Consider the following 27,932-nt stretch of genomic DNA (forward strand, 5'->3'; position numbering starts at 1 on the left):
GCAAAGAAGAAGCCAAACTTTCACTTTTTGCAGACGACATGATACTCTACATAGAAAACCCGGCAGACTCCACCAGAAGCCTACTAGAACTGATCCATGAATTCAGCAAAGTTGCAGGGTACAAAATCAATGTACAGAGATCGGCTGCATTTTTATACAACAATAATGAAGCAACAGAAAGAGAAATCAAGAAACTGATCCCATTCACAATTGCACAAAAACCAGAAAATACCTAGGGCAAAACCTAACCAAAGATTTGGAGATCTGTGTGAGGAAAACTATAGAAAACTTATGAAGGAAATTGAAGAAGACACAAAGAAATGGACAAACATTCCATGCTCATGGGTCAGAAGAATAAATATTATTAAAATGTCATTACTACCCAAAGCAATCTACACATTCACTGCAATCCCAGTCAAAATTGCACCGGCATTCTTCTCAAAACTAGAACAAACTATCCTCAAATCTGTATGGAACCACAAAAGACCCCGAATAGCCAAAGTAATATTGAAGAAGAAAAGCAAAACGGGAGGCATCACCATCCCAGACTTTAGCCTCTACTACAAAGCTGTCATCATCAAGACAGTATGGTATTGGCACAAAANAAGGACAGATACCATATGTTTGCACATATAGGTGGATTAGAAGGAAGTTAATGGAGGACAAAGAAGGAGAAGAGGGGAAAAATATTTAGGGAGATAGAGGGAGGCAAACTATGAGAGACTCTTAAATGCTGAGAACAAACTGAGGTCTGAGAGGGGGTGGGGTGAGGGGAAGGAGGTTGATAGGCATGGAGGAGGGTACTTGTTGGGATGAGCACTGGGTGTTATATGTAAAGCAACTTGATGATAAACTATAAAAAATAAATAAAATAATAATAAAATATAAATAAAATAAAATTTAAAAACTTTTGTGATTAAAAAAAAGGTGGGAAAACTAGACCAGCAGCTGATTTTTCAATAGAAACAATGGAAACTATAACATAATGTAATGATATCTTCAACATATCAATTTCTGTATCAAAAATGAAGGAATTAAAGCAAAAGGAAGTCATCTTCAGACAAAGAAAAACTGGAAGAATTCATCACTAGCAGATACACTTAATAAAAAACCCTAGGCATGTTTATCATGACAGAAAGAAAAGCATCCCAGGTGTGAAATTGGAGATTCAAGAAGAAATGAAAAGCAATAAAAATGTAAATATATGGGAAAATATAAATAAATTAACATTCACTCTACAAAACAATAATGTCTTTTTGATTTAAAAAAACATTAAAAAATATATGACAATGATGGCCCATAAGTCAGTAGAGGAGTAAATGTAATAAATGTTCCAAGGTTCTTGCATTATTCAGAAAGATACTAAAAGTACTAATTTATTTTAGACTTTTATAAGATGTAGGCAGTTTTATGATGTGGTCTCTAGGATAACCACTGACTGATTAATAAATTTTATAACTTCCAAACTGACAGAAGATTTTAAATAAAGGAAAATAAATAGTTAATCCTAAAAAAGGCAAAAAAGGTACCAAAAAGCAACTCAGAATAGATGGGACAAATGAAACACATTTATTAAGAAGTTCTATTTAAAATCAAATATATTACTAATTATATTGAACTAAATATTCCAATTAAAAGAGAGGTTTTCTTTTCTTTTTTTTTAAATATTTTTATTTATTTCTAGGAGAGAGAGAGAGAGAGAGACAGCGTGAGCAGGGGAGGGTCAGAGAGAGAGAGAGACACAGACTCTGAAACAGGCTCCAGGTTCTGAGCTGGCAGTCAGCACAGAGCCCGACGTGGGGCTCGAACCCACGAACCGCGAGTCATGACCTAAGCGAAAGTCGGACGCTTAACTGACTAAGCCACCCAGGCGCCCCAAAAGAGAGGTTTTCATACTGGATGTTTAAAAAACCCTCACTTGCTATTTATAAGAGATATGTCTAAACTAAGAGAAAGATTAAAAGTAAATTAATGGAAAATGAAATGTCAATGAAACACTAACAAAAAGGAAGCTTATGCACTCTATTTATATCAAGGTGTTTGTTAAGGCAAAATACATTATTAGAGATTAAAAAGAACATTTAATAATAACAAATGCTAATATTCAAGGAAGTTATAACCCAAATCTAGATGTGTATATGTATTCCTAATAACATAGCCCCTAAATATATAAAGCAAGTAGAAATATTAAAAATCCAAATGGAAAATTTAAGCATACTTTTCTCAGCATCTGATAAAACAAGCAAACAAATACAGCAAGATTTTACTTACTGACAAATATTGCCTTCAACACGGACAGAATACACATTATTTTCAAGTATAGCTAAAACACTGAAAATACTATGAAAATCAACCAAGTTTTAACAAATTCAGAAGGGTTGAAATCATTCAATTGTTTTCTATGTCTTACCGCAAATAAGTCAGAAATTAAGGACAAAAAGTTAATTAGAAAAACTACATATACTTAGAAATTAATAATTTATTTCTAAATAACCCATAGGCCAAAGAAGAAATTTAGATAGAAATTAGAAAATATTTCAAATTGAATGTTAATTAAAATAATATAAACATCTCTAGAATGCAACTTAATCTGCTTGGAGAAAAATACATAAACTTGCATTAGAAAAGAAGAAGGGCCTCGCTGTCTTTATTTTAACCCCACTCTTGAATGATACTTTATTTGCATGAAGAATTCTTAGCACTTTGAAGAACTTTAAAGTTATTTCTGATGTTATTATTCTCTGGCCTCTACTGTTACTGCTAATAAGTAGGCTTTCAATCTAATATCATTTGAGGGTGGGTGCTCTGGTTGCTTTTAGTATTTCCTACTCATCTTTGGTGTTCTGTAACTTCACTATGATGAGCAGCATATTGTGATTATTGAATTAAAGACTCTTATCTTTCATCTATTTTAGAAAATTTGTAGCTACAAATCCTTCTTATTCTATTTTTTCCCTTTTTGAACACCTTTAGATATATGACTGTTTCTCAAGTGCCCTGAATTATCACTAAATAGAAACTAATTTTTAGATGATCTTCCAATTTGTGGGTTCTCAGACTGCATGATGGAAATTGGAATCCTATATCCATGTAAGGTACAGGCCCAAGACTTCAAATTCCCAAGGAGAGTGTGTTTTGTTTTGTTTTGTTTTGTTTTCCCCCTAGAACCCAGAGATAGCAAGAGTTGAGTGGAATTTAAAAATCCACCCTCCCACTGATAGTGCGGCTCTTAGAGAACCTGAGTTTTGAGTAAGGGCTTTATTCCATTTTTCGCCTTGCATAGGCCCAAGGCCAAATCTTCCATTCCCAAATGAGTAACAACAACAACTCTAGCTGCTATTTCAGGCTAAATATCCCTCTCTTCCTCATCAATACAGTGTCACAGTGTATGACTGTCGACTCTCATCTTTGGAGCCTCATGATGTTGGCACCTGGAAGTTCTCTTCTATTTTATTAATAGAGTCATGCAGTTAAGGTAATTTTTCCTGTATTTTACCCAGCATATTTAAGAGTTTATAGCAAGTAAGTTTTCAGATTTTATCAGTTTGTCATTTTGCAGAACTGGAAGGTGTAATTTTATCGTTACATAAAACATTAGCTAAATCGAGGGTGCCCGGTGGCTCAGTCGGTTGATCTCAGCTCAAGTCATGATCTCACAGTTTGTTGAATCAAGTCCTGTGTTGGATTTTGCACTGACAAAGTGGAGCCTGCTTGGGATTCTCTCTCTCTCTCTGTGCCTCCCTTGTTCACACTTGCTCTCAAGCATGCTTTCTTTCTCTCAAATAAATAAACTTTAAAAACAACAACAAAACACATTATCTAAATTGCAGTTTCTAAGACTGCAAACTCATCAAGAAGCTAATAAGAAATTAAATTCAATTTTAACAGAGAAATCATGAAAATATTAGATTGGTGAATTAAAAAAGCAAACTTTTTTTTTTTTTACCAACACTCAAAACATTTCTACTCAAGGATGTTTTACACACCTTTAAAACTGTTTACAAAACATACTCTCCCTCCAGCCACAGAGATAAGAAGAAACAGAATTAGCAGAGAGAAGCTTAAATTTCAGATATAGTCAATTTTCATTAGGAAAAAAATAAAGGTAATAAAAGTAACTGCTATTAAGGATTTATTTAAAAAATGTAATGATTTAATATCCAGAGACAATTATTTATGTGGGCTAATTTCCTAGGTCTTTTATTCTACAGCTCTTGGCTAGTTTCTGATATCAGGGGTGATAACTTCAGTCCTAGATCATAACCACTTACGATGGTTCTTAGGGAAAGCAGAAAAAAAGATTAAACACTGATTAAACATCTACTGTGTCCCAAATACTATATTAGGAACTTTGCAACCAATATTTCAACTAATGAAGTATCATTAGTCCTATTGTAGAGATGAAAAAATTCAAGCTCCAGATTAGATAACTGCTCAAGGCCAAGTAGTTCACCAGGGAAGGAGCCAGGGTTCAATCTCAGGTGGGTCTGACCTTGAAGTCCATGCTAGGTCTACTGATTACAAAAACTTCTTCAGTGTATGGTGATATTTAATTAACACATAAAAAGTTAAATCAAAGTCTCTAGACTCACCTAAGGAAGGGGAAGAAATGGATTCAAGTTTAGAGTCAAAATGCAAAAATCCTCAAGCAGAAAGAGTTTACTGTTTAGTCCTTGGCCAATCAGAATATTTTTCTCAATAGAATTAGCAACTGGCTCATCTGAAGAAGGCAGACTCCTGTCTGCATGACATCAATTCCTTTTATGTATGCATATTTTCCTGGAATGTGTCAAACTCGAAAAGCTTATCTGAAACCAAAATTCAGGTCCTAAACATCTTTAGATTCCAAAGCTGCAAATCTGAATGAATCCCAACATACAACAGGGGTTAGGAAGCCCCAGGTAAACTAATGTGGGACTATGCAGGGAAAAGATCACCGTCCATGCTGTGTTTGCTGACAGAGGTAGAAAGGGATCTGTGTATAGGGAAACGCTTTTCTCCTGACTTCTGAGTTGGGGCAATGTGAGTTAATCCTGGAAGGACAGAGCCATCTTTATTTTTTTTTTTTTAATTTTTTTTTTTAATGTTTTATTTACTTCTAGGAGAGAGAGAGAGACAGCATGAGCAGGGGAGGGTCAGAGAGAGAGGGAATCACAGACTGAAACAGGCTCCAGGCTCTGAGCTGGCAGTCAGCACAGAGCCCGACGCGGGGCTCGAACCCACGAACCGCGAGATCATGACCNATTATATTGAACTAAATATTCCAATTAAAAGAGAGGTTTTCTTTTCTTTTTTTTTAAATATTTTTATTTATTTCTAGGAGAGAGAGAGAGAGAGAGACAGCGTGAGCAGGGGAGGGTCAGAGAGAGAGAGAGACACAGACTCTGAAACAGGCTCCAGGTTCTGAGCTGGCAGTCAGCACAGAGCCCGACGTGGGGCTCGAACCCACGAACCGCGAGTCATGACCTAAGCGAAAGTCGGACGCTTAACTGACTAAGCCACCCAGGCGCCCCAAAAGAGAGGTTTTCATACTGGATGTTTAAAAAACCCTCACTTGCTATTTATAAGAGATATGTCTAAACTAAGAGAAAGATTAAAAGTAAATTAATGGAAAATGAAATGTCAATGAAACACTAACAAAAAGGAAGCTTATGCACTCTATTTATATCAAGGTGTTTGTTAAGGCAAAATACATTATTAGAGATTAAAAAGAACATTTAATAATAACAAATGCTAATATTCAAGGAAGTTATAACCCAAATCTAGATGTGTATATGTATTCCTAATAACATAGCCCCTAAATATATAAAGCAAGTAGAAATATTAAAAATCCAAATGGAAAATTTAAGCATACTTTTCTCAGCATCTGATAAAACAAGCAAACAAATACAGCAAGATTTTACTTACTGACAAATATTGCCTTCAACACGGACAGAATACACATTATTTTCAAGTATAGCTAAAACACTGAAAATACTATGAAAATCAACCAAGTTTTAACAAATTCAGAAGGGTTGAAATCATTCAATTGTTTTCTATGTCTTACCGCAAATAAGTCAGAAATTAAGGACAAAAAGTTAATTAGAAAAACTACATATACTTAGAAATTAATAATTTATTTCTAAATAACCCATAGGCCAAAGAAGAAATTTAGATAGAAATTAGAAAATATTTCAAATTGAATGTTAATTAAAATAATATAAACATCTCTAGAATGCAACTTAATCTGCTTGGAGAAAAATACATAAACTTGCATTAGAAAAGAAGAAGGGCCTCGCTGTCTTTATTTTAACCCCACTCTTGAATGATACTTTATTTGCATGAAGAATTCTTAGCACTTTGAAGAACTTTAAAGTTATTTCTGATGTTATTATTCTCTGGCCTCTACTGTTACTGCTAATAAGTAGGCTTTCAATCTAATATCATTTGAGGGTGGGTGCTCTGGTTGCTTTTAGTATTTCCTACTCATCTTTGGTGTTCTGTAACTTCACTATGATGAGCAGCATATTGTGATTATTGAATTAAAGACTCTTATCTTTCATCTATTTTAGAAAATTTGTAGCTACAAATCCTTCTTATTCTATTTTTTCCCTTTTTGAACACCTTTAGATATATGACTGTTTCTCAAGTGCCCTGAATTATCACTAAATAGAAACTAATTTTTAGATGATCTTCCAATTTGTGGGTTCTCAGACTGCATGATGGAAATTGGAATCCTATATCCATGTAAGGTACAGGCCCAAGACTTCAAATTCCCAAGGAGAGTGTGTTTTGTTTTGTTTTGTTTTGTTTTCCCCCTAGAACCCAGAGATAGCAAGAGTTGAGTGGAATTTAAAAATCCACCCTCCCACTGATAGTGCGGCTCTTAGAGAACCTGAGTTTTGAGTAAGGGCTTTATTCCATTTTTCGCCTTGCATAGGCCCAAGGCCAAATCTTCCATTCCCAAATGAGTAACAACAACAACTCTAGCTGCTATTTCAGGCTAAATATCCCTCTCTTCCTCATCAATACAGTGTCACAGTGTATGACTGTCGACTCTCATCTTTGGAGCCTCATGATGTTGGCACCTGGAAGTTCTCTTCTATTTTATTAATAGAGTCATGCAGTTAAGGTAATTTTTCCTGTATTTTACCCAGCATATTTAAGAGTTTATAGCAAGTAAGTTTTCAGATTTTATCAGTTTGTCATTTTGCAGAACTGGAAGGTGTAATTTTATCGTTACATAAAACATTAGCTAAATCGAGGGTGCCCGGTGGCTCAGTCGGTTGATCTCAGCTCAAGTCATGATCTCACAGTTTGTTGAATCAAGTCCTGTGTTGGATTTTGCACTGACAAAGTGGAGCCTGCTTGGGATTCTCTCTCTCTCTCTGTGCCTCCCTTGTTCACACTTGCTCTCAAGCATGCTTTCTTTCTCTCAAATAAATAAACTTTAAAAACAACAACAAAACACATTATCTAAATTGCAGTTTCTAAGACTGCAAACTCATCAAGAAGCTAATAAGAAATTAAATTCAATTTTAACAGAGAAATCATGAAAATATTAGATTGGTGAATTAAAAAAGCAAACTTTTTTTTTTTTTACCAACACTCAAAACATTTCTACTCAAGGATGTTTTACACACCTTTAAAACTGTTTACAAAACATACTCTCCCTCCAGCCACAGAGATAAGAAGAAACAGAATTAGCAGAGAGAAGCTTAAATTTCAGATATAGTCAATTTTCATTAGGAAAAAAATAAAGGTAATAAAAGTAACTGCTATTAAGGATTTATTTAAAAAATGTAATGATTTAATATCCAGAGACAATTATTTATGTGGGCTAATTTCCTAGGTCTTTTATTCTACAGCTCTTGGCTAGTTTCTGATATCAGGGGTGATAACTTCAGTCCTAGATCATAACCACTTACGATGGTTCTTAGGGAAAGCAGAAAAAAAGATTAAACACTGATTAAACATCTACTGTGTCCCAAATACTATATTAGGAACTTTGCAACCAATATTTCAACTAATGAAGTATCATTAGTCCTATTGTAGAGATGAAAAAATTCAAGCTCCAGATTAGATAACTGCTCAAGGCCAAGTAGTTCACCAGGGAAGGAGCCAGGGTTCAATCTCAGGTGGGTCTGACCTTGAAGTCCATGCTAGGTCTACTGATTACAAAAACTTCTTCAGTGTATGGTGATATTTAATTAACACATAAAAAGTTAAATCAAAGTCTCTAGACTCACCTAAGGAAGGGGAAGAAATGGATTCAAGTTTAGAGTCAAAATGCAAAAATCCTCAAGCAGAAAGAGTTTACTGTTTAGTCCTTGGCCAATCAGAATATTTTTCTCAATAGAATTAGCAACTGGCTCATCTGAAGAAGGCAGACTCCTGTCTGCATGACATCAATTCCTTTTATGTATGCATATTTTCCTGGAATGTGTCAAACTCGAAAAGCTTATCTGAAACCAAAATTCAGGTCCTAAACATCTTTAGATTCCAAAGCTGCAAATCTGAATGAATCCCAACATACAACAGGGGTTAGGAAGCCCCAGGTAAACTAATGTGGGACTATGCAGGGAAAAGATCACCGTCCATGCTGTGTTTGCTGACAGAGGTAGAAAGGGATCTGTGTATAGGGAAACGCTTTTCTCCTGACTTCTGAGTTGGGGCAATGTGAGTTAATCCTGGAAGGACAGAGCCATCTTTATTTTTTTTTTTTTAATTTTTTTTTTTAATGTTTTATTTACTTCTAGGAGAGAGAGAGAGACAGCATGAGCAGGGGAGGGTCAGAGAGAGAGGGAATCACAGACTGAAACAGGCTCCAGGCTCTGAGCTGGCAGTCAGCACAGAGCCCGACGCGGGGCTCGAACCCACAAACCGCGAGATCATGACCTAAGCGAAAGTCGGACACTTAACCGACTAAGCCACCCAGGCGCCCCAGGACAGAGCCATCTTTAAACTCCAAGGCTTAACATGGTAGTAATTCCCCTCCCATGTGGCCACAAGACTGATTTTACCTTTGCTTTTCCTGACTCTCAAATCTGTTCAGAGAAGATCTATATAGAGCACCTGCTTGGTGTGTGACAGTGCTATGTGATGTCAGGCCACAAGCAGGGCTAAAACATGTGCTCTCTCATCAAAAAGCTGATATACTAAGGCAGAGCACATTTCAGCACATACAAATCACACCAACAGAAGCACCAAGTGAAAGATATAGAATGATCTCAGTTGTTTTTAAATCCACAGAAAAAAAAATTTGGAAGGAAAATATTAAAATGTTAAGAAAAATCTAATTGAGAAGAGGGATTAGGGGAAATTTTGTACCATTCCTTTATGCTTATTCATTCTCAGATTTTTTTTATCATAGTCATGCTCACTTCTAAAAATATGTGTTTCTATTAAATATTTTAGAAAATATGTTGTTCATGATATAGTATAGTTTCCTAATATAAATGTACCAGCTCCAAAATATTATTGAAATTATAGAGAATAATCCTGTTCTAGGGATTCATAGCAAGGTGAATTAAAACTGCAATCAAAATCTAATTCAAACTTATCAGAAACCTTGAAATTTTCTATATATTTTGACTCAGCAAATCTATTTCTAGAAGTTTAGATTAAAAAAATTATCATGGTGCACACGGGCACATTTACCCCAATGTTCATAGCAGCACTCTCAACAATAGACAAAACATGGAAAGAGCCTAAGTGTCCATCAACGGACGAATGGATCAAGAAGATGTGGTTTATCTTTATAATGGAATACTACATGGCAATGAGAAAGAATGAAATCTGGCCATGTGTAGCAACATGGATGGACCTTGAGGGTGTTATGCTGAGCGAAATAAGTCAGGCAGAGGAGGACAGATACCGTATGTTTGCACGTATGGGTGGATTAGGCGGAACTTAACGGAGGACCATGGGTGAGACGAAGGGAAAAAACAGTTGGGGAGAGGGAGGGAGGCAAACCATGAGAGACTCTTGAATGCCGAGGACAAACTGAGGGCAGACGGGGTGGGGGGGAGGGGACAGGGGGTGATGGGCATGGGGGAGGGCACTTGTGGGGATGAGCACTGGGGGTTATACGGGANGAGGGCACTTATGGGGATGAGCACTGGGTGTTATATGTAAAGCAATTTGACAATAAACTATTTAAGAAAAAAATAATCATGGAAGGCTCAATTGACAGGGTAGCTCAGTTGGTTAAGTGTTTGGCTTCAGCTCAGGTCATGATCTCACTGTTCATGAGTTCAAGCCCTGTATTGGGCTCTACACTGACAGTTCCAGTGTCTGCTTGGGATTCTCTCCCTCTCACTCCCTCCCCACCTCGCTCTCTCTGAAAATAAATAAATAAAATTTTTTAAAAATCATGGAAGAATACAAAGAGATATGAAGGATACCCAGTAAGGTACTTTTTTAAATACTAAAAAATTATAAATAAGACCTTAATGATCAATAGTAGAATATTAACTAAAAGTACTATGACATGTCCATAAAATGGTCTAATATGTAGCCATGAAAATTATAGGAATATTTAATGACATCTAGAGAAGCCACAATAGATTGAGTGGAGAAAAAAAACAGATCCCAAAACAAACAGAAGGAGTTCCATTTTGTTAATAAAAAATTTATACATGAAATAATGATTGTCCAAATATACATCAAAATGTTAATGCTTTCTGGGTTGGGAGATTATAAGTGGTGGAAAAAAATTCTATACTGAACATACATTGCTTTTGTAATAATAAAATTCAATTAAAAGTTAATTTTTAAATCTCCTAAACCCCAGATCCAATTTCAGCTCTCTGTGTCTATATAGCACAACGTTGCAGGTAACCCTAATTCCCAACCTGCCATGAAGGGGCCTGAGCTGCTTCCAGGGAGTAAATACTGTGTACACAGACTCAGCTCTGGAACTGTGAGTTCTGGTCGTCAATGGCCAACAGGACGCTTCCAATCTGAGGCCGACTCTGGCGAGGGCCCTGGGATGGCCCTCCTCTGGTGGCCTGCCAGGGCCTGCACTACAGTGCCCAGCCAGGCTCCCTGGGTACTCCTGGGGCACAGATATCCACATAGACTACCTGGAATTCAGTCATTCATTGCATACATTTATTGAGCACCTAGGGTCTATGTGTTAGGCAATAAACTAGGAACTTGACACACATTACTGCCTTCATTTCTCATGAAAACCCTCAGAATCATCTAATGCATATGAGTTTACAGATGACAAACCTGAGGGCAGGGAATTAAGTCGCTTGTCAGCTTGTCACAGCAAGAGGCACAGCTGGGATCCAAACCCTGTGTCTGTGTGGCTGACAAGTCTAGTGTCCTTTGCAATCCTCCAGTACCTCCCATGGGCTGTTTCTTTTTAAAACATTAGAAGATCATACATGATGTATAGCACATTAATCCATATATTTTACTACTTTCACAAGCTGCATTTCTATTAAAATATCACAGCTAATGTGTCCTTGACACAGCTCATAACACCTACTGCTGAGGATTTGCAGGCTCTCAGCCCACGACCCCATGAGAAGCAGCATTGGAACGTGGAGGTCATTCTACAGGAATGAGATCCACCATCACATGGGCTTGGGAAGAGCTCCTTCCTGAACATGGGAAAGTTGGCTGCTTTCTCACTTCACAGAATGGTCTCTCTGTGGCCCTGCGTGGATGTGTCCAGTCCAGGACTGCACTCTGCTTCCTGGGCTGCGTCGTGGGCTCCCTGCTCATGGACCGGCATGAGCTGCACAGGGCGAGGTCAGTGCCCTTTCACCGTCTGCCCATGCACACTGGCTGCACTCTTGTCACTGGTCACGGGCTGCTGGCATACCATGGCAGACACAGGAAGGGAAAGCTGTGTACAAAATGCAGAAGAGCAACCAATCTACTTGCAAGGTGGATGACATGTGACAACACACTGAAGGGGTCTCATTCTCCCTTGTGGCTGCTTCAGAGCCAGGGAAGTGTTCTTCCCAACTTTACCTCCCCCATCGGTGCAGACCACCTGGGTCAGTCTGACCCACTGACCACTGGGGGTCAGTGCACCCCAAGGCACTCTAGACAGTGTTGAGAGAGGGAGGGAGGAAGACTGCTTCGAAGCCTGGTGAACTGCCTGGGGCAGGAGAAGGGGAAGAAGGCAGATGAAGGGATGCACCGGGAGAGCAGATACTTGGAGGCAGTTATTACGCATTTACTGCCAATTATTTTCCCAAAATTTCACCTGTCTCTCACATCTAACCCCTTTAAGATCCTTTTCTCTTGGGGGAGATGGATGTAACCTGAAAAGTTGGCAGAGGCACCAATGAAATGAAGTGTGTCCATAAGAAGAGATCCAATCTGTCCCTATGGCTGCTAGTGGAGGTCCTGAGCTCTGTCCCCAGTTCCCCACCAGCCCCCTTCTTCTTCCTGTGCACAAGTACAGACCAGCTGTGCTTGCACACCCTTCCAGCTGGAACCCCTCAGAGCCAGCCTGGCCAGCCTGCTGGAGCCTTTCCCCATCCAGCCTCCTCAGCAGTGGTGTCTGAGCTGCTTTCTAGCAACAGTGTTTCCACTGCTTCTTGTGTATAAATAGCAGTTTTTTAATGAGACTAGAAAATCCCTGCTGCAGATACCTCTTGGAATGATAGGCAATCATGACTGTGCTGGCTTCAGATGATTACAGTGTTAAGGCAATTGGGATCCTCAAGGGACTTCAAATTGGGAATGTGAGGACAGATTGCAACATCTGACCTCGAACACTGTGGGCTGCTCCAGACAACCTGCAGAAGGCACTGTTTTTCTAAGCAGACTAAGAAGGAAGCTGGTGCACAGAAAAGCAGCATATGACACATCTCTCTCTCTCTCTCTCTCTCTCACACACACACACACTCACCCCTCCTTGACTCCCAGGCTTTCTGAAAGTCAGACTGCATTTTGCCTTTCTTATAGCACATCTCTTCTTTCACCTAACCTAGTATCTCTTATGTTACATCACCTGCCTCCAGTCTATGGGGTCCCATCTTTTCTTCTTCAGTGCATCTTAACATACGTCAAGTTTTCAGTCGAGATTTATGGATTCATTGAGAGTTGTCTATCTGATTTTCTGAAACTTCCGGGAGTAAGTTTTCACATCTGGCTTCATGTTTCCTCCTCCCTTCAAAGCCAGTTATTTGCTGGCACTATTATTAGCTGATTTTAGTGAGCATTATTCAGAAGGTTCCTTTAGAACTTCTCACCTGAGTGTCTAACCATCCCTGTCACGGACCTCACAGCCCAGGAAATGGCACCCCATGGTGCAGATGCAAGCAGGAAACTAAAGGGTGAGGTATTTCCTGTGTGTACCTCAGACGTACATATACGTGCATGTGCATGCGCATGCGCGTGCACACACACACACACACACACACACACACACACACACACAGGAATTGTAGAGTCAAATTAATTTTGAAAGCACTACATACAGATAGGAAAATTATGGTTTCCGAAACATTTTAACCTGCATTTTCCAAATGGTCTTGATCTATGGATTTTTTTTTCCCACTGGACAATGCTCAAATCTAGTGCTCCAGGCCACATGCTCTCAGGTACACATTTCTAGTTTCACTTTCACCAAGTGGCCTCAGACAATCTCCCCATGAATCAATGTTCTTGTTTTTCAGCAGAATCCAAATAGGAGCCTCAGATCAGAGGCAGCTAAAATGGAACAAACATGGAAATCTGAGGGACCTGAGGTCAACTCTAAGATAATCAAGTAGCTGTGTGATGTGATTACTGTAAATTAGTTACTTAAACTCTGTGAGATCCCATTTTTCTTATTTATGAAATAGGATAGCTGTGAGGTGGCCTTAAAAAATCCTTAAAGTGGACTTTCTTCTTTCTCTTCCTCATAAGCACCTTTCAACTACTGACTGCAGAGGTGGGTGGAGAGGTACCTAACTGACAAGTCTGGAAGTCCAGATTTCCTAAACTGGTGTTTTAAAATGTACCGCAGACTTGTTTTAATCAGGTATGCTAAGACATGTGAACATGGAAATGACTTTCATGAAGGAATAAGTTAATATTCAGAGTTCCCCATGAACAGAAAGCATGGTATGCCATGCAAGGCCACATGGGGAAGCACCAGCATCAATTAGGCGGTACATGGAGTGGGGAAAAACATGGGTGGTTTCAGGTGAGGTGGGGTAACTAGGCTTAGAATAGGCTCATGTGAATAATTTTAGCATATTGAAATAAGATCCAGGGGCTGTCCCTAGTCGTCTAGTCTCTGAACCTGGGATGATTAGGGCAGAAGGATAGATAGTGACATTGAGTGTGAGAACCCCATAAAAGAGGGGGTTGGGAGTGTGGGCTCTGGATTGATTGGTCTTCATTAGAAGAGAATGGAGTGTTTGCTCTCTAGGAAAGAGGTAGTCTGGGAGTGGCTTTCTCTATAATGTCAGCAAGGGCCCAAGATGTCAAAGCTTTAGCAAATAAAAACATGATTAACACAATTAATTCTTTATATGCTTAGAAGAAAGGGATCTGATTATGTTTACTGATTTCTAAGTTGTCAACATGTTTAGAACTTAACTCAGTATCTTCCTCCCCTAAACCGGTTCGTCCTGGACCACTTACCTCAGTGAGAGCATCTCCATCTACCCAAGCATCTAGATCAAACATCTAGGAATTATAGACTCCCTTTTGCTGTGAGCCACCACTCAGTTCTCCTTTTGATAAAAGACTTGCTTCCCAGTGCTGGAAACTGAAGGCAGCCTTCAGTGACTGTCCTTTCAGTGACTGCCATAGCCTTAAGGAGCCACCTTACCAAAGGACTTGCCCCTCTATCCAGGTGCCCTACAGCAGTCGATGTGGAAGGACAAAGGCCAAACCATCTTGGCCCATTTCAAGACAAGTCTGAAGGTCCTTCCCTTCCTTTCATGCATATTGATTCTCTCTGAGTCTGTTTCTCAGGTAACCCAACTCTGACACCAATCTATTACCAGTCCTGGCAACACCTCCTACTCAACACCTGTGAAATCTACTTTCAAGTCTTCCCCTATTATTAGTGTTTTAGCTCATGACCACCATCTTGTCTTACTTAGATATCCACAAGAGACTCTAAGAAGTCTGGTTTCTGGCCAGAAACCTATGTGGGATCTTTTAGGTCTGATCATTGGCAATCACAAAGACTTTTCCTGGAGAAAGCTATTCCCCCCTCTTTGCCCACAGCAGACTTGGTGGCAGCCAGTACACTGCTGTCTCTGAAGGGAGTTGTAGTTAGGGCTCAGGCCTCCTGGCCAAGAGAAGCAGCCATGCTCCCATATATCCTTGCATTCCTAGCCCAGGAGCCTCCATTTGGAGACCTCTTTATTGGGAGCCTTCAGGCAAAGCATTACTCAGGTGCCTCTGCAGAGACCTCCTAATAGCGGGGAGGAGAGAAAACTTGAAGATTTTTTCTCCACTTTGACTCAGTACCCAGTATTCCTATCTTTTCCCTGCTCTTCACCCCTCACCCCATATCCATTAGACAGTAGGAGTCTTTTGTTCTGTCCTCTCTCAGCAGTGAGACACTATCCTCACCTGCCCTGATAATTGGGAAAATGGAACACTGAGGGAGCCAGAGCTTTTTCTTCTTGCTTATATATCATAGTGAGTGATTAAGGGCTTGCCTTGTGCTTCATTCTGGCTTGTCTTTTTTTTTTTTAATGTTTATTTTTGAGAGAAAGAGAGAGAGAGAATGAGCAGGGGAGGGGAAGAGAGGGAGGCAGACACAGAATCCGAAGCAGACTGCAGGCTCTGAGGTGTCAGCACAGAATCTGATGTTGGGCTCGAACTCACAGACCATGGGATCATGATTTGAGCTGAAGTCAGATGCTTAATCATCTGAGCCAACCAGGTGCCCCCATTCTTGCTTGTCTTAATTAATTACTCCAAAACCTGGGAGCTCAACTCTCTCCAGCTCAGCTTATTCATGCTAGACTCCTGATTGTTCTCCTTATATAATAATAAAGATGATCTTTTAAGATGGAATTTGCACCCAACATTAACCGAGATAGACCATACTCTGTGCCACAACATAAAGCCTTAAAAATTAAAAGGAACTAAATCATACAAAATTATGTTCTCTGACAATAATTGAATTTAATTAGAAACCAATAAAAGATATTTGGAAGAATCTCTAAATATTTGGAAGTTTAAAAAAAGTGAAATAATCTATGGATAAAAGAGGAAGTCACAAGGGAAACTAAAACATATTTTTAATTGGATAAAAATAAAAACATAACATATAAAAATTTGTGAGATATAGCTAAAGCAGTGCTTAGAGGAAGACTCATAAGTTTAAATGCTTCTATGAGAAAAGGGGAAAGGTTTCAGATCAATTATCTACACTTACACCTTAAGAAATTAGGGGAAAATAGCAGAATAAACCCAAAGAAAACAGAGGACAGGGAATAATAAAGGTAAGAGAAGAAATCAATGAAATTAAAAACAAGAAGATAGGAAAAAGTAAATGAAACCAATAGTCGATTCTTTGGAAAGTCAATAAAACTAAAAACCTCTAGTTAGATTGTGCGAAAAATAAAAAAAGAAGATACAAACTACCAATAACAAGAAGAAAACCAACAACACTCTACCAAACCATAGTAAGGGAAAACTAGGAACACTTTATGCCTATACATCCAAAAATTTAGTTGAAGTGGACCAGTTCCTTGAAACACATGAACTATCAAAGGTCCATAATTTGAATAATCATATTTCTATTAAAGAAACTGAATTCATAGTAAAACAAACCCTTCTAACCACAACAGCCCAGTCCTCCAAGGCCCAGATAACTTTACTGCTGAATTTTTTTTTAATAGTTTATTGTCAAGTTGGTTTCCATATAACACCCAGTGTTCATGACCACAAGTGCCCTCCTCCATGCCCATCACCCCCCTTCCCCTCTCCTCCACCCTCATCTGCCCTCAGTTTGTTCTCAGCATTCAAGAGTCACTCATGGTTTGCCTCCCTCCCTCTCCCCAAATATTCTTCCCCTTCTTCTCCCCCACGGTCCTCCATTAAGTTCCTCTTCATTCATCTATACGTGCAAACATATGGTACCTGTCCTTCTCTGCCTGACTTATTTCACTCAGCAGAACACCCTCAAGATCCATCCATGTTGCTACACATGGCCAGATTTCATTCTTTCTCATTGCTGAATTCTATCAAACAGTGCAGGAAAAATAACCTCAAGTCTACATAATCTCCTGAAAATATAAAAGGAAAGAACAGTTCTGACAATGCTGAGCTTCAGCTAATCCCTGTGGTCCCAGAAAACAGAAAAAAACTCTCTCCTTTTGGATCCTTTTGTGTTCTGTGAAAGGGCTACCACAAAGTACCACCCTATTCTCCCATATCCTGAGGTAAGATCACCTTTGCCCTTCTGTAACAACTCCCTTGTTTTATAAAAGCCCAAGTTTTCTCCCTCTTCTCAGAGACTTTCCTCGGTAAGGAACATTCTCCCTACTGCAGTAGCCTGAATAAAACTATCTTTATTGCCCAGTGCTCTTTATCTTTGGCAATTTTGGTTCTGTGACTTGTACAGTACCAGAGTCTGCCTTCAGATCCCTGGTTGCTCCACCTAGTGGATGAGCCTCTTCTTTCCAAATGGTGCTGGGGAATCAAGGGTGTGTGGGGCTCCTGGTCCTGGGCTCTGGACTTGTGGCCATCAGTAGCATGGTAAGGATTTGATTTTGATTCCTTTTGAATGTTCACTTGATTTCTGGTGCTGGATTCTTTTGGTTTCTTGGTTTGATCATTTGGTGATCTCTGTAAACAGATAATGATTTATAGAGATCTTGTTTCTGTTGAGTGAAGATGGCAGAGAATCTGGTTTGTTTGCCTTCTGCTTGTCTATTTGTCTACCTTAAGGTCAAATCAATTAAGAATTTCATGCCCACCAGCATGTGGCTATCTGGACTGGTGAGTTTTGTGTATGCTTGACCCATGGCTGAAATTTTATGATTGAAGCTTATAAGCTTTCTCTCTATGTTCAGAAAGGTCTTTCCCTCTCACTGTGTATGTGTGTAATATTTTCCTAACTTCAGATAGTATTACCAAATTAGATTATAAAGTCTCTTAAAGGAACTCTATTCTGATCAACTTGAAAATAAATTAGCAGGGTGCCTGGGTGGCTCAGTAGCTAAAGTGTCTGACTTCAGCTCAGGTCATGATCTCATGGTTTGTGGGCTTGAGCCCGTCGGGCTTTGTGCTGAACGCTTGCTCAGAGCCTGTACCCTGCTTCAGGTTCTGTGTCTCCTTCTTTCTCTGCCCCTCCCCTGCTCACACTCTCTCAAAAATAAATAAATGTAAAAAACTTATTTAAAAAAAGAAAACAAATTATCATTTGTAATAATTGAATATTCCTAATATTAAAGAAGTTAAGGAAATTGAACCTCAATTTTTTTTAAAATTTTAGTTATTTAAATATTCTCTATATCTAATGTGGGGCTTGAACTCATAACCCCAAAATCAAGAGTAGGATGCTCTTCTGACTGAGCCAGCCAGGTGCCCTGAACCTCAAACATTTTCAAGGTGAAAAAAATAACTCAGAAACAGTCTAACTGTTTAAGGTCAGATAATTTAGGTAAATCTTTGGCAGACAAGACTAGTTAAATATTTGGCTTAATAAATGGAGTGATGTTTTCTGTATGTTAAATAATTATTAGTGTTAACTAATATATGTATAGGTTTTTATTCTATTGGGTAAGCCTCCTAAACTTATACAGTCCTACTGATTGTATAAGCTAGCATTACTGTAACTAAATGTTACCATTATGAAAAATATGCATTTGTTTATTTTTAAAAGAGAGAGAGAGAGAGCAAGCAAGCATGAGCTAGGGAGGGGCAGAAAGAGAGGGAGACACAGAATTTGAAGCAGGGTCCAAGCTCTGAGCTGTCAGCATAGAGTCTGAAAAATATGCATTTGTAATCATTACTCTAACAAATTTTCTTTCAATAGTAAGTATGTCAGCTTGAATATAATTTCCAATATTTTTATATCACTTAACCTTGGAGTTAACTGATGGATATTCAATAGATATTTAGATTATTTCAGTAAGATAGAATACTGAATCGTTCATTGATTACTAAACATAAAGTTTATGTATTCTTGTTTTTTTAATGCTACAGAGAGACTATATATATACATATATATATCTATATGTCTTTTAATGAATGTGTTTTTCCATTTTGGAAAGTACACTGTGAGGGACATAGACAGAACTAGAAAGTTGTGAGAGAAGAGTTCAACTTGTCATGGTCAAAGATGATGAAAGGTTGCTAGGTTTTATAAGATTAGCAAAAAGAGCTATAGTATCAAATATACTTATGCAAAAAAAAAAGAATTTGGTTTTCTTTGTTAAAATGACAAAAATTTCTTGGATTACTGTTTTCTCTTAACATGAGGTTGCAAAGGGTTATTTATTGCTTTCTGTGTACTGTGCCTAGACAGCTGAGATTCTGTAGATTCTGAAACCAATCTTTGTGTTTTATGTGGACTGTGCCATGTCTCTGATTACTCCAGGTCACAAAGGTCTCTTAGAAAAGAGCTAAGATTCCTTACAGTTATGTTTATTTTATTTTATTAAAAACATTTTAAAATGTTTATTTAGTTTTGAGATACAGAGAGAGAGACAGATTGTGAGCAGGGAGAAGCAGAGAGAGGAAGACACAGAATCTGAAACAGGCTCCAGGCTCTGAGCTGTCAGCACAGAGCCCAATGGGGCTTGAACTCATGGACCATGAGATCATGACCTGAGCCGAAGTTGGATGCTCAACCAACTGAGCCACCCAGGTGCCCCTGCAATCATCTTTATTTTAGAAATACACTTTGGTTAAACTAATAGTCAAGTGTTCAGTAACCCATGATCCTATCATAATCACTGTTCAAATCTCTTGACAACTTTTGATATTTTGTCTTTCCAAAATCAAATCCTTAAAATAACTTTTGAACCTGAAACTGCCTTTGGAATCTCCCAGAGGGTCCTTGGAATATCATAAAGCATTTGTTCTTTCACCTTGTAAAAAAAGATAGTTGTTAGAAATACTTATGTTTATTTGACATGTTACCATAGATGAGTTGAATGGGAAGAGCTATCAAGTCCAGAAAAAATGTCTGACCTTCCCTAGGTTAAATGTGAATGGGTAAAAGGTTAAAATAAATATTTCAGAAATTGTATGCTTTATGGAAAGTTCCTGTAGAATTGCCAATGCCCTTGCTGTCCATGATGTGTTCCTATTTACCAGAGAATTGAGCCTACTTTGCCTGGTATCATTCAATAATAACATAGTGTGATAGATCATGATTTCATTTAATTTTAAATGTTAACTTTGTTGCAACTTTACTTCTTTAATTTGAATCTAGCATTTTTTAGCCCAGTGGTTTCAATTGGGGATTGAAATAATAAAATTTACACAGTTTTATTAATATACAGATGTTTAGGACCTGCTCCAGACTTATTCAATCTTGTTACAGATATTCTTGCTATATTCTAACTACATGGTTTATATATTCATAATAAATTTTCTCAGGATTATTATATATTATATCAGAAGATTTTTTCTCTGTAAGGATGTTCATTTATTTTAATAAATTAGCTATCATGTTAGCTGTCTTCTTTGAAAATAGGGATAATCATTATGTTTATAACTATGCCTGAAAAGTTTTGATTGCCTTTGTTATCTTGTTTTGTATATGGCAGAAAGATCCAAATTCCTTGTCTGTTACACTATTCTTACTATGAATTCTGATGAGTTGTTTTACTTTAAAAATTATTAGTAATAATTTAACCACACACACTTTAAGTCTTCTGCAGATAGTTTTTTGTTTTATTCTGATGCTTCAGCTACTGGCCCAAGAGCTTCATCTTCAACAAAGAACTGTCTCAGAACCCCATAAGAGGGACTATGCCAGGTACCTTTGGGTGTAGGGTTCTGATGATATGACATAATCGACTTTGAGACTGTAACAGGGTTTTCCTAAAACTCTAGCAGAAAAGCAGATGGGTTTAAGAGACTGCAATACCAAGACAGACCAAAGCAATAATTAATTATATTAAACTGAATGAATTGATGAGGGATGATTATGGGTTTTCTTTGAAACATTGTCAATATTTTAATTTTCTATTTTCTGAATACATAAGGAATCACTTTTTTCCTCTTATCTTTAGCTGAAGAAAAACCATTTCGTACACCATGCTTTTGTAAAATGAAACATTTGTTAATCATAACTTTCTCTCCCTGCCTGACCCCTCTAGAATTAGGCCACTCTGAGTATTCTTATTTTCATAGCAATATAACTGTTTGCATAGGTTCAATAAGAATCTGTCCTTCTAACAAGGAGGCACACCCGGAAACTTGGCTATACAACCAAAGCCTTGCATGGAATATCATTTTTAAAAATATGAATTAAAGAATATGAATTTAATGAAATATACCCAGATGCTTTTAAGGAGTTAAAATTGACTTCATGCAGTCAATGCTCATAAAGCCTTCTTGGAAAAACTGGTTTGATTTGGGGCTTATACAGTTGCCAGCCCTATAGGTCAGTGAGGAAGGTAAGATTCTGGCAGGCTCAGGAACAGGAGGATATTTAGGAAACTTCTAGAAGGGAGGGATTCACTCAAATCTAGAGGTACCAGAGGTGAGATCTGGAGGGTGGTCCATGGCTTGGCTTCTTAGCCTCCAAGGTACAATGTCCATAAATTGATAGACTCCATATTGTCAAGATTTCAATTCTCCTGAAATTGATTTACAGATTCATTATACTCTGCATCAAGACTGAAGGACATTTTGTAGATATTGATAAATTAATTATAAATTGCACATGGAAAGGCAGACAAAATACAATAACTACAGTAATATTGAAAAAGAATAAAATGAGAGGGTTCACATATCTTTCTCAAGACATACTACAAAACTACAGTAGTCAAGACAAATGGTGTGGGCAAAAGGACAGGACCCTTACATCAATGCGACAGAACAGACAGTCCAGAAATAGAGGCACAAATGTAGACAGCTGGTTTTTGACAAAGGTACAAAGGCAGTTCAATGGAGAAAGGACAGTCTTTTAAAAAACGGTACTGCAAAAAACTGAAATTTGACCCTCTCAAACTATATAGAAGTTAACTCAAAATGGATAAAAAATCTGAGTATAAAATATAAAACTATGGAACTGTGTAGAAGAAAATATAGGAAACTCTATGTCCTCAGGTTCAGTAAAGTCCTCTGTGTTCAGGTTCAGTATATCCTGGATATAACAGTAAAAGTATGGTCCATAAAAGAAAAATGATAAATTGTGTTCCACTGAAATTACAAACTTTTGGTCTGCAAAAGATACTTTTAAATAATTAAAATACAAGTGATAGATTGGAAAAAATATTGGCAAATCACATATCTGACAAGGTACCTGTATTCAGAATACATGAAGAACTCTCAAAACTCAGAAAACAAATAATCCAATAAAAACTGGGAGAAAGATTCAGGCACTTCACCAAAGAAGTGACAAATAGCATATGAAAAAATGTTCAACATCATACTCACTGGGGAAATGCAAATTAAAACCAAATGAGATATCACACAGATAAAACACTGGCAATACTAAGTACTGACAAAAATACAGAACGATGAGAACCATTATACTTTGATGGTGAGAATGAAAATTTTCATGGTACAGCTACTTTGAAATAGTGTTTGATAGCTTGTTATACTTAAACATACACTTACAAAATGACCCAATAATTTACTCCCAGGTATAAACTTATGTCCATACAAAGACTCGTACACTAATGTTCATAGTAGTTTATTTATAATAGACAAAAACTGGAAACAACCCAAATGCCCTTAAATTAGTGAACAAACTGTAGTATATCCATTCAGTGGAACACTATTCAGCAATTAAAAGGAAAAAGAACCTGATATATGCAAAAACACAGATGAACCTCAAATGCATTATGCCAGGTGAAAAAAGTCACCCTCAAAAGGCAATATGATATGAGCCCATTTATATGACACTTTGGAATAGTCAAATCCATAGAGATGGAGACTAGACTGGCCAGGAACTGGGGGTGGAGGGGTGAGGGGTTGACTACAAAGGGACAGCATTGAGTTTTTAGATTAGTGGGACTCTTCTGTATTTAATTATGGTGGTTACATGACTGTATACATTTGTCAAAGCTCGTAGAACTATACAGCAAAACAGTAACTTTTACTGTGTATAACTCCAAAAATAAAATAAAAAAGGAAAAACAGTATGCAAGCAATTTGTCCACATCAACGTCCTGCTTAAAACCTTTCCATTGCTCTAAGAACTGTCAGTACACAATTGTTAGCATGGGGCCACAGCCTGGTCCTCCTTCTTTCTTGTTATGCTCCTCATTCCATATCATTTGCAATTCCTGTATATTTAAAGCACCTGATACAGTACCCAGCACAGGTACTCTGTAAACACAGGCTCCCTTTCTTTGAACATCTTACTGCATTTGTTTATGTTGGCTCTTCTTCATGAAGGTTCTTTCTACTCCTCACTCCAGCTAACTTGCAGGCATGAAGACTCAGGCAATACCTTCTCCTGAAGGGCTTCTCTGACTTACTTCCTCTTCATCTCTGCTCCTCAGAACAGGTAGACTCTGGTGCTTCTCTTCTGAGCTTCCTCATCTGTGCAGTAAAGGCTTGGGGATGTTCAAATCTTATGCATTTTGAAAAAAGGGCTAGCCTTCAGCTGTTTCAAGGAAGATTGACTCTAAGTGTCTGAAATATCCTGCTTGATAAGAGTGGCTTTGTATACCTGGGGACTTCAGTCACCCTGGACAGTTTATACTAACAGTGTGATTTACCATGGGGTCCCTGGGCTACACTGTATCAGTGTGACCTATGGAGAGCCTGGAGACTAAGTAACTAAGGTCAGTCTTATAGGCACTACATACCTAAGTAACTGACCTCCAATAAAAACCCTGGACACCAAGGCTTCAAAGTACTCTCCTGGTTGGCAATGCTCCTACATATTGTCACACATTTTTGCTGGGAGAACTAAGCATGGTCCATGTGAGTCTATGGGAGGAGACATCTGGAGGTTTATTCCTGGTTTCTCTTGGACTATGACCTATGCTCCTTTAGCCTTGGTTGATTTTAACCTGTATGCTTCCACTGTAATAAACTGGAATCTGGGTGTAACAGCTTTTCTGAGTTGTGTGAGTCTTTCTAGAGAATCATCCACTGAGAGTGGCTTGGAAACCCCTGACACATCATCCCACTGGGTTTACTTCTATCAGAGCACTTATAATGAGCTGTCACTGTCTCTTTCTATGCTGTCATTTATTTAAGAGCAAGAACCTTGTATGATTTGCCTACCATCTCTAGCGCCTAGTGCTGTGCCTGGAACATGAAAAGTGTTAAATAAATGTCTGACTGCAAGAGAGGCCTAGCCCTCTCGTGAGTCTGATTCCTATCCAAGTCAGAAAAATGCCTCAGGGACTTGTAGAGGAATGTGGAAGTTGCAAGCATTCTCTCCCAAGAAGAAATCATAAGGCATTAACCATGCAAAAGCACAGGTAGTGAAAACTGTCAACCCCAGAAGCCTGAACTGAGAATTAAGTCTGTCAGACAAGACACCTGGAATAGGAATTTTAAGAGCCTGAGCCCAGGAGCAGCAGTGTGATAACATGGCTGAGGGCGGTGGGGACTATAGGTGCTTGCTTAGGCGGAGATGAGAACAGTGGGACAGAAAGAAGTTACAGAAATTCCACCATGTCAACTATGTTTTATTTTCAGGTTCTGCCTTTAAGGAAAGCCCTCTCTACACCAGGAAAAGTGAGATTTCAATGGAAAATGCCAAGACTCTACATTTAAAATTCAAGAAGTCTTTTGGAAATAAGGAGTCCACATGTCTCTGGTAGATTCCTTGGCTGATGCTCCGCCCTGCAGGTGAGCTGCAATTCCAGCCTCAAGTACTAGCCCTTCTGGTTCTTGCTGACAACCACAAAAATGTTCAGCAATACACTCCATTACAAAAATCACAAAAACAATAATTAAGTTTGCTAAGGATCTTTTACTGGTAATTCTTAATCTTTCTTAAGAGAAAAACACAGTTCAATTAAACACACACGTGCTTTGTCTTAGAGCCAGAGACCAAACAGAAACACAACACAATAAATGCCGACTCACGTAGGGTATCCACCCCAAATCAATAGCTCTGACTGGAATCATGGAATTTTATAGTTGATTAGAAAAGAGGTCAGGTCTTTGATTTCAATGTCTTCATTTTGAAAATGGGGTAACTGGGATCTAGAAAAAAACCGTGACTGCTGAATAAAGATAACAGCATGCAAGTAGTCAAGACAGCACTTTGATATCGAATCACACGGATCCAGACCTGGAGCTCTAGTGAGGCATGACCTCGCTAGGCAGACTGGGATAAGTTGCTGCATCTCTCTGGGCCTGTTTTTGTACCTGAGTTGTAGGTAATAATGCTTACCTCACTGGATTTTATGTGGGGAAGGAGGTAATATACAGCATCATACCTGGCATATAGAAGATGCTCAAAAAATTAATTTCCTTTTGCCCTTCCCATTGAATCTCCATCTATGGCAGCCTTTCCAAGAAGATCTCTCCATCTAAACCATAGATTCAAAGAGTATTACATGAGTGCTTATTTTCTCAATTCCTCCCAAGGATGGCAAATAGCTAGTACCATTCCAGAAGAAGAGAAGAAAGTTCTTGCATTGCATACAGTAGATGTCTTAGGACATTAGGGCTTAATTCTCTCTAGGAATCCAGTTGAGATGGCTTCATAGACACACAAAGCTCTACGGCGTTCATGGCAGTACACTGTTACAAGTCTAGTTTTGAATATTACTGATACAGCGCTTCCAAAATAAGGCAGGCAGTAGAGGGCTGAGGGATGGAACTGAGGGCAGAGGGTGAAGAGGGAATTCAAAATGCTTTCAAGCCCTGGGTTTCTGTAGTTGGTTACTGACCAGCACTCCTTGAGCATGAGCACTGTTCTGTCCACACGCCTAGTGATATCTGTGTTCTGTGAAGGGCATGGCATTTCACTCTGGGCCTCACATAAACTCTTCCAATATCTTGCTGCTTTAAACCCTGTTCTCCCATTGTAGGGGCATCTCTGAGGCCCTCAAGGAGCAGCTTTCTGAGCCTTAGCTTTTACCTTGTCCTACCCTCCAACACACACAAACGGTGGTCCATTATCTCTGAAACTCATCCAGGCTGCCTCTGTGCCCCTGGTGTGGTCTGGGGAGTCCCTGAATCTCAGGGTCACCTAATAAACCTGGGTTTCTGCCATTTCCATCTGCCTCATGCCTGCTCTGGGGCAAAGGAGTCTTTGCGGGCACCAGGGACAACCGCTGGAGCTTCTCTGGGCCCGTTTGTCATTGCTAAGGTGTAGCAGGTATGTCTTCTCACTCTGGAAGTGGAAGGAAAGCCATTTGGGCAAAGAGGAAAAAAAAGGAGTCCTCTGCCAGTTTCCTTAAAGTCTCACTTACGGTATTATCTAGTTTGGTTTTTCTCAAGTGGGGTTTCTACTTAAGTACCCCAGAGAGGAGAGAGAGTTTCAAGGGAATTGGGATGGGAGGGTGTCAGAGCTGCAGAATTTTGAAAAACTTTTATTTGGAGGAGACACCAACCTTTCTGAGTTTCATGTGTTTGTTTTGGGACAGGGCAGATGAGAATCACGGAGTGCTCAATACAAGGGTCTGGGCATCCTTCACTTTCCTTGTCTAACCAATGATTTTAGAGCAGAGTCCCACCCCTGTATCTGTCAGTAAGGTACTCTCACAACCTTTGGGAACCAACCTTTAACTCTCCAACATGGTCTGTGCTGCACCCTGGGGGAGGGCGAGAACTGCTGTCTGCATTCCCCTCTACCCCCTCCCTGCTCCTCTCTGGGTTTGCAGCTAGACCAGCGAACACATAGAACCTCACCTCCACCTCCACCACTAGGTAGGACTACAGGCAGCACCCTCTACCCTACGTACAAGCATAATGCACACATTACTTCCTGCCCCTACCACCTGATTTCTCACATCTGGGCAGCACCTGTCTTCCTTTACAGCTTCCACCTCAGGGGCTCAAAAATAACTTTTTGAATGTTTACAAGAAGCAAAATACAAAGAATCCAGCTTGTCAACTAACCAAGGGCTGGCGATCACCATTTATAAAACCACTCTGGACTTCCTTAAATAATATGTAGGGTCAAAGTCTTCCCAATTTGTACCCAGATCTCAGTCCTCCGAATAGAACGGGAGCACTAAGTCCCTGGGGACGCCAGAACACTCGTATCTCGGAGAGACAGCACTGCTTGTTTCAGTGGATCCAAGACAAGCCCCCTCCTCTGGGTGGGGAGCCTCTGTCCTGAAGCCAGGACCAAACACAATGAATCTGGTCCACCCCTGACCAACGAGCCCTTTCCCACCTTCTGTTTTACAGAGGTCAAAGCGCCAGCGCGTGCCATTGGTCAAGAACAGCTGCATCAAAGACCAAATACTAGTCTCACCTTAAACACTCAGTCTCCCTGCTGACGACGCGCCCTGCTACGCGAGTGGGGTGCAAACAAGGTCTCAGCTGTAACAGGTAGCCCACTGGTGAAGTGCAGGAAAGAAGGGGCAGGGATGACGGGAGGCGGCGGCGGCGGTGGTAAATCAGAAGATAATCAGGGGAAAGAAAAGGAGTATCCCTGGAGGCGGCGGCCGTGATAATCAGGGGAAAGAAAAGGAGTCTAGAGGGCGAAGTAACGGGCAGCAAGGAACCAGAGAATGGAAACGAAAAACAGATAAAGTGAGGGAGGGGAGCGGGGGAGGCGAGACAGTGTCGCGGGGAAGGAGGGAGGCGGCAGCTCACGAGAGGACAGACGTGGGGCGCGGCAGGGGCGCGGTCGGCGCCCTTACCGGCGGTGGCCGAGCGCAGGCTCTCCAGGCTCCAGGAGCGCGACA

The 27,932-nt window shown here is 39.3% G+C and overlaps 1 protein-coding gene across 2 annotated transcripts in view; it reads right to left on the reverse strand.

Annotated features, from left to right (window-relative positions):
• LOC144241779 (rho guanine nucleotide exchange factor 4) overlaps positions 1-27,932 on the reverse strand; it is a 136,242-nt gene that overhangs the window by 55,495 nt on the left and 52,815 nt on the right. Inside the window, exon 1 of one of the 2 annotated variants that reach the window (XM_077776404.1) lies at positions 27,888-27,926. The exons of the other annotated variant lie outside the window; for it this stretch is intronic. The gene's annotated coding sequence lies outside the window, so the exon portion shown is untranslated. Of the gene's footprint in view, positions 1-27,887; positions 27,927-27,932 lie in introns of those variants that run through there. 2 annotated transcript variants of the gene reach the window in all.

The sequence above is a fragment of the Crocuta crocuta genome, unplaced genomic scaffold (assembly GCF_008692635.1).
Source record: "Crocuta crocuta isolate KB4526 unplaced genomic scaffold, BGI_CrCroc_1.0 scaffold257, whole genome shotgun sequence".
Lineage (NCBI taxonomy): Eukaryota > Metazoa > Chordata > Mammalia > Carnivora > Hyaenidae > Crocuta > Crocuta crocuta.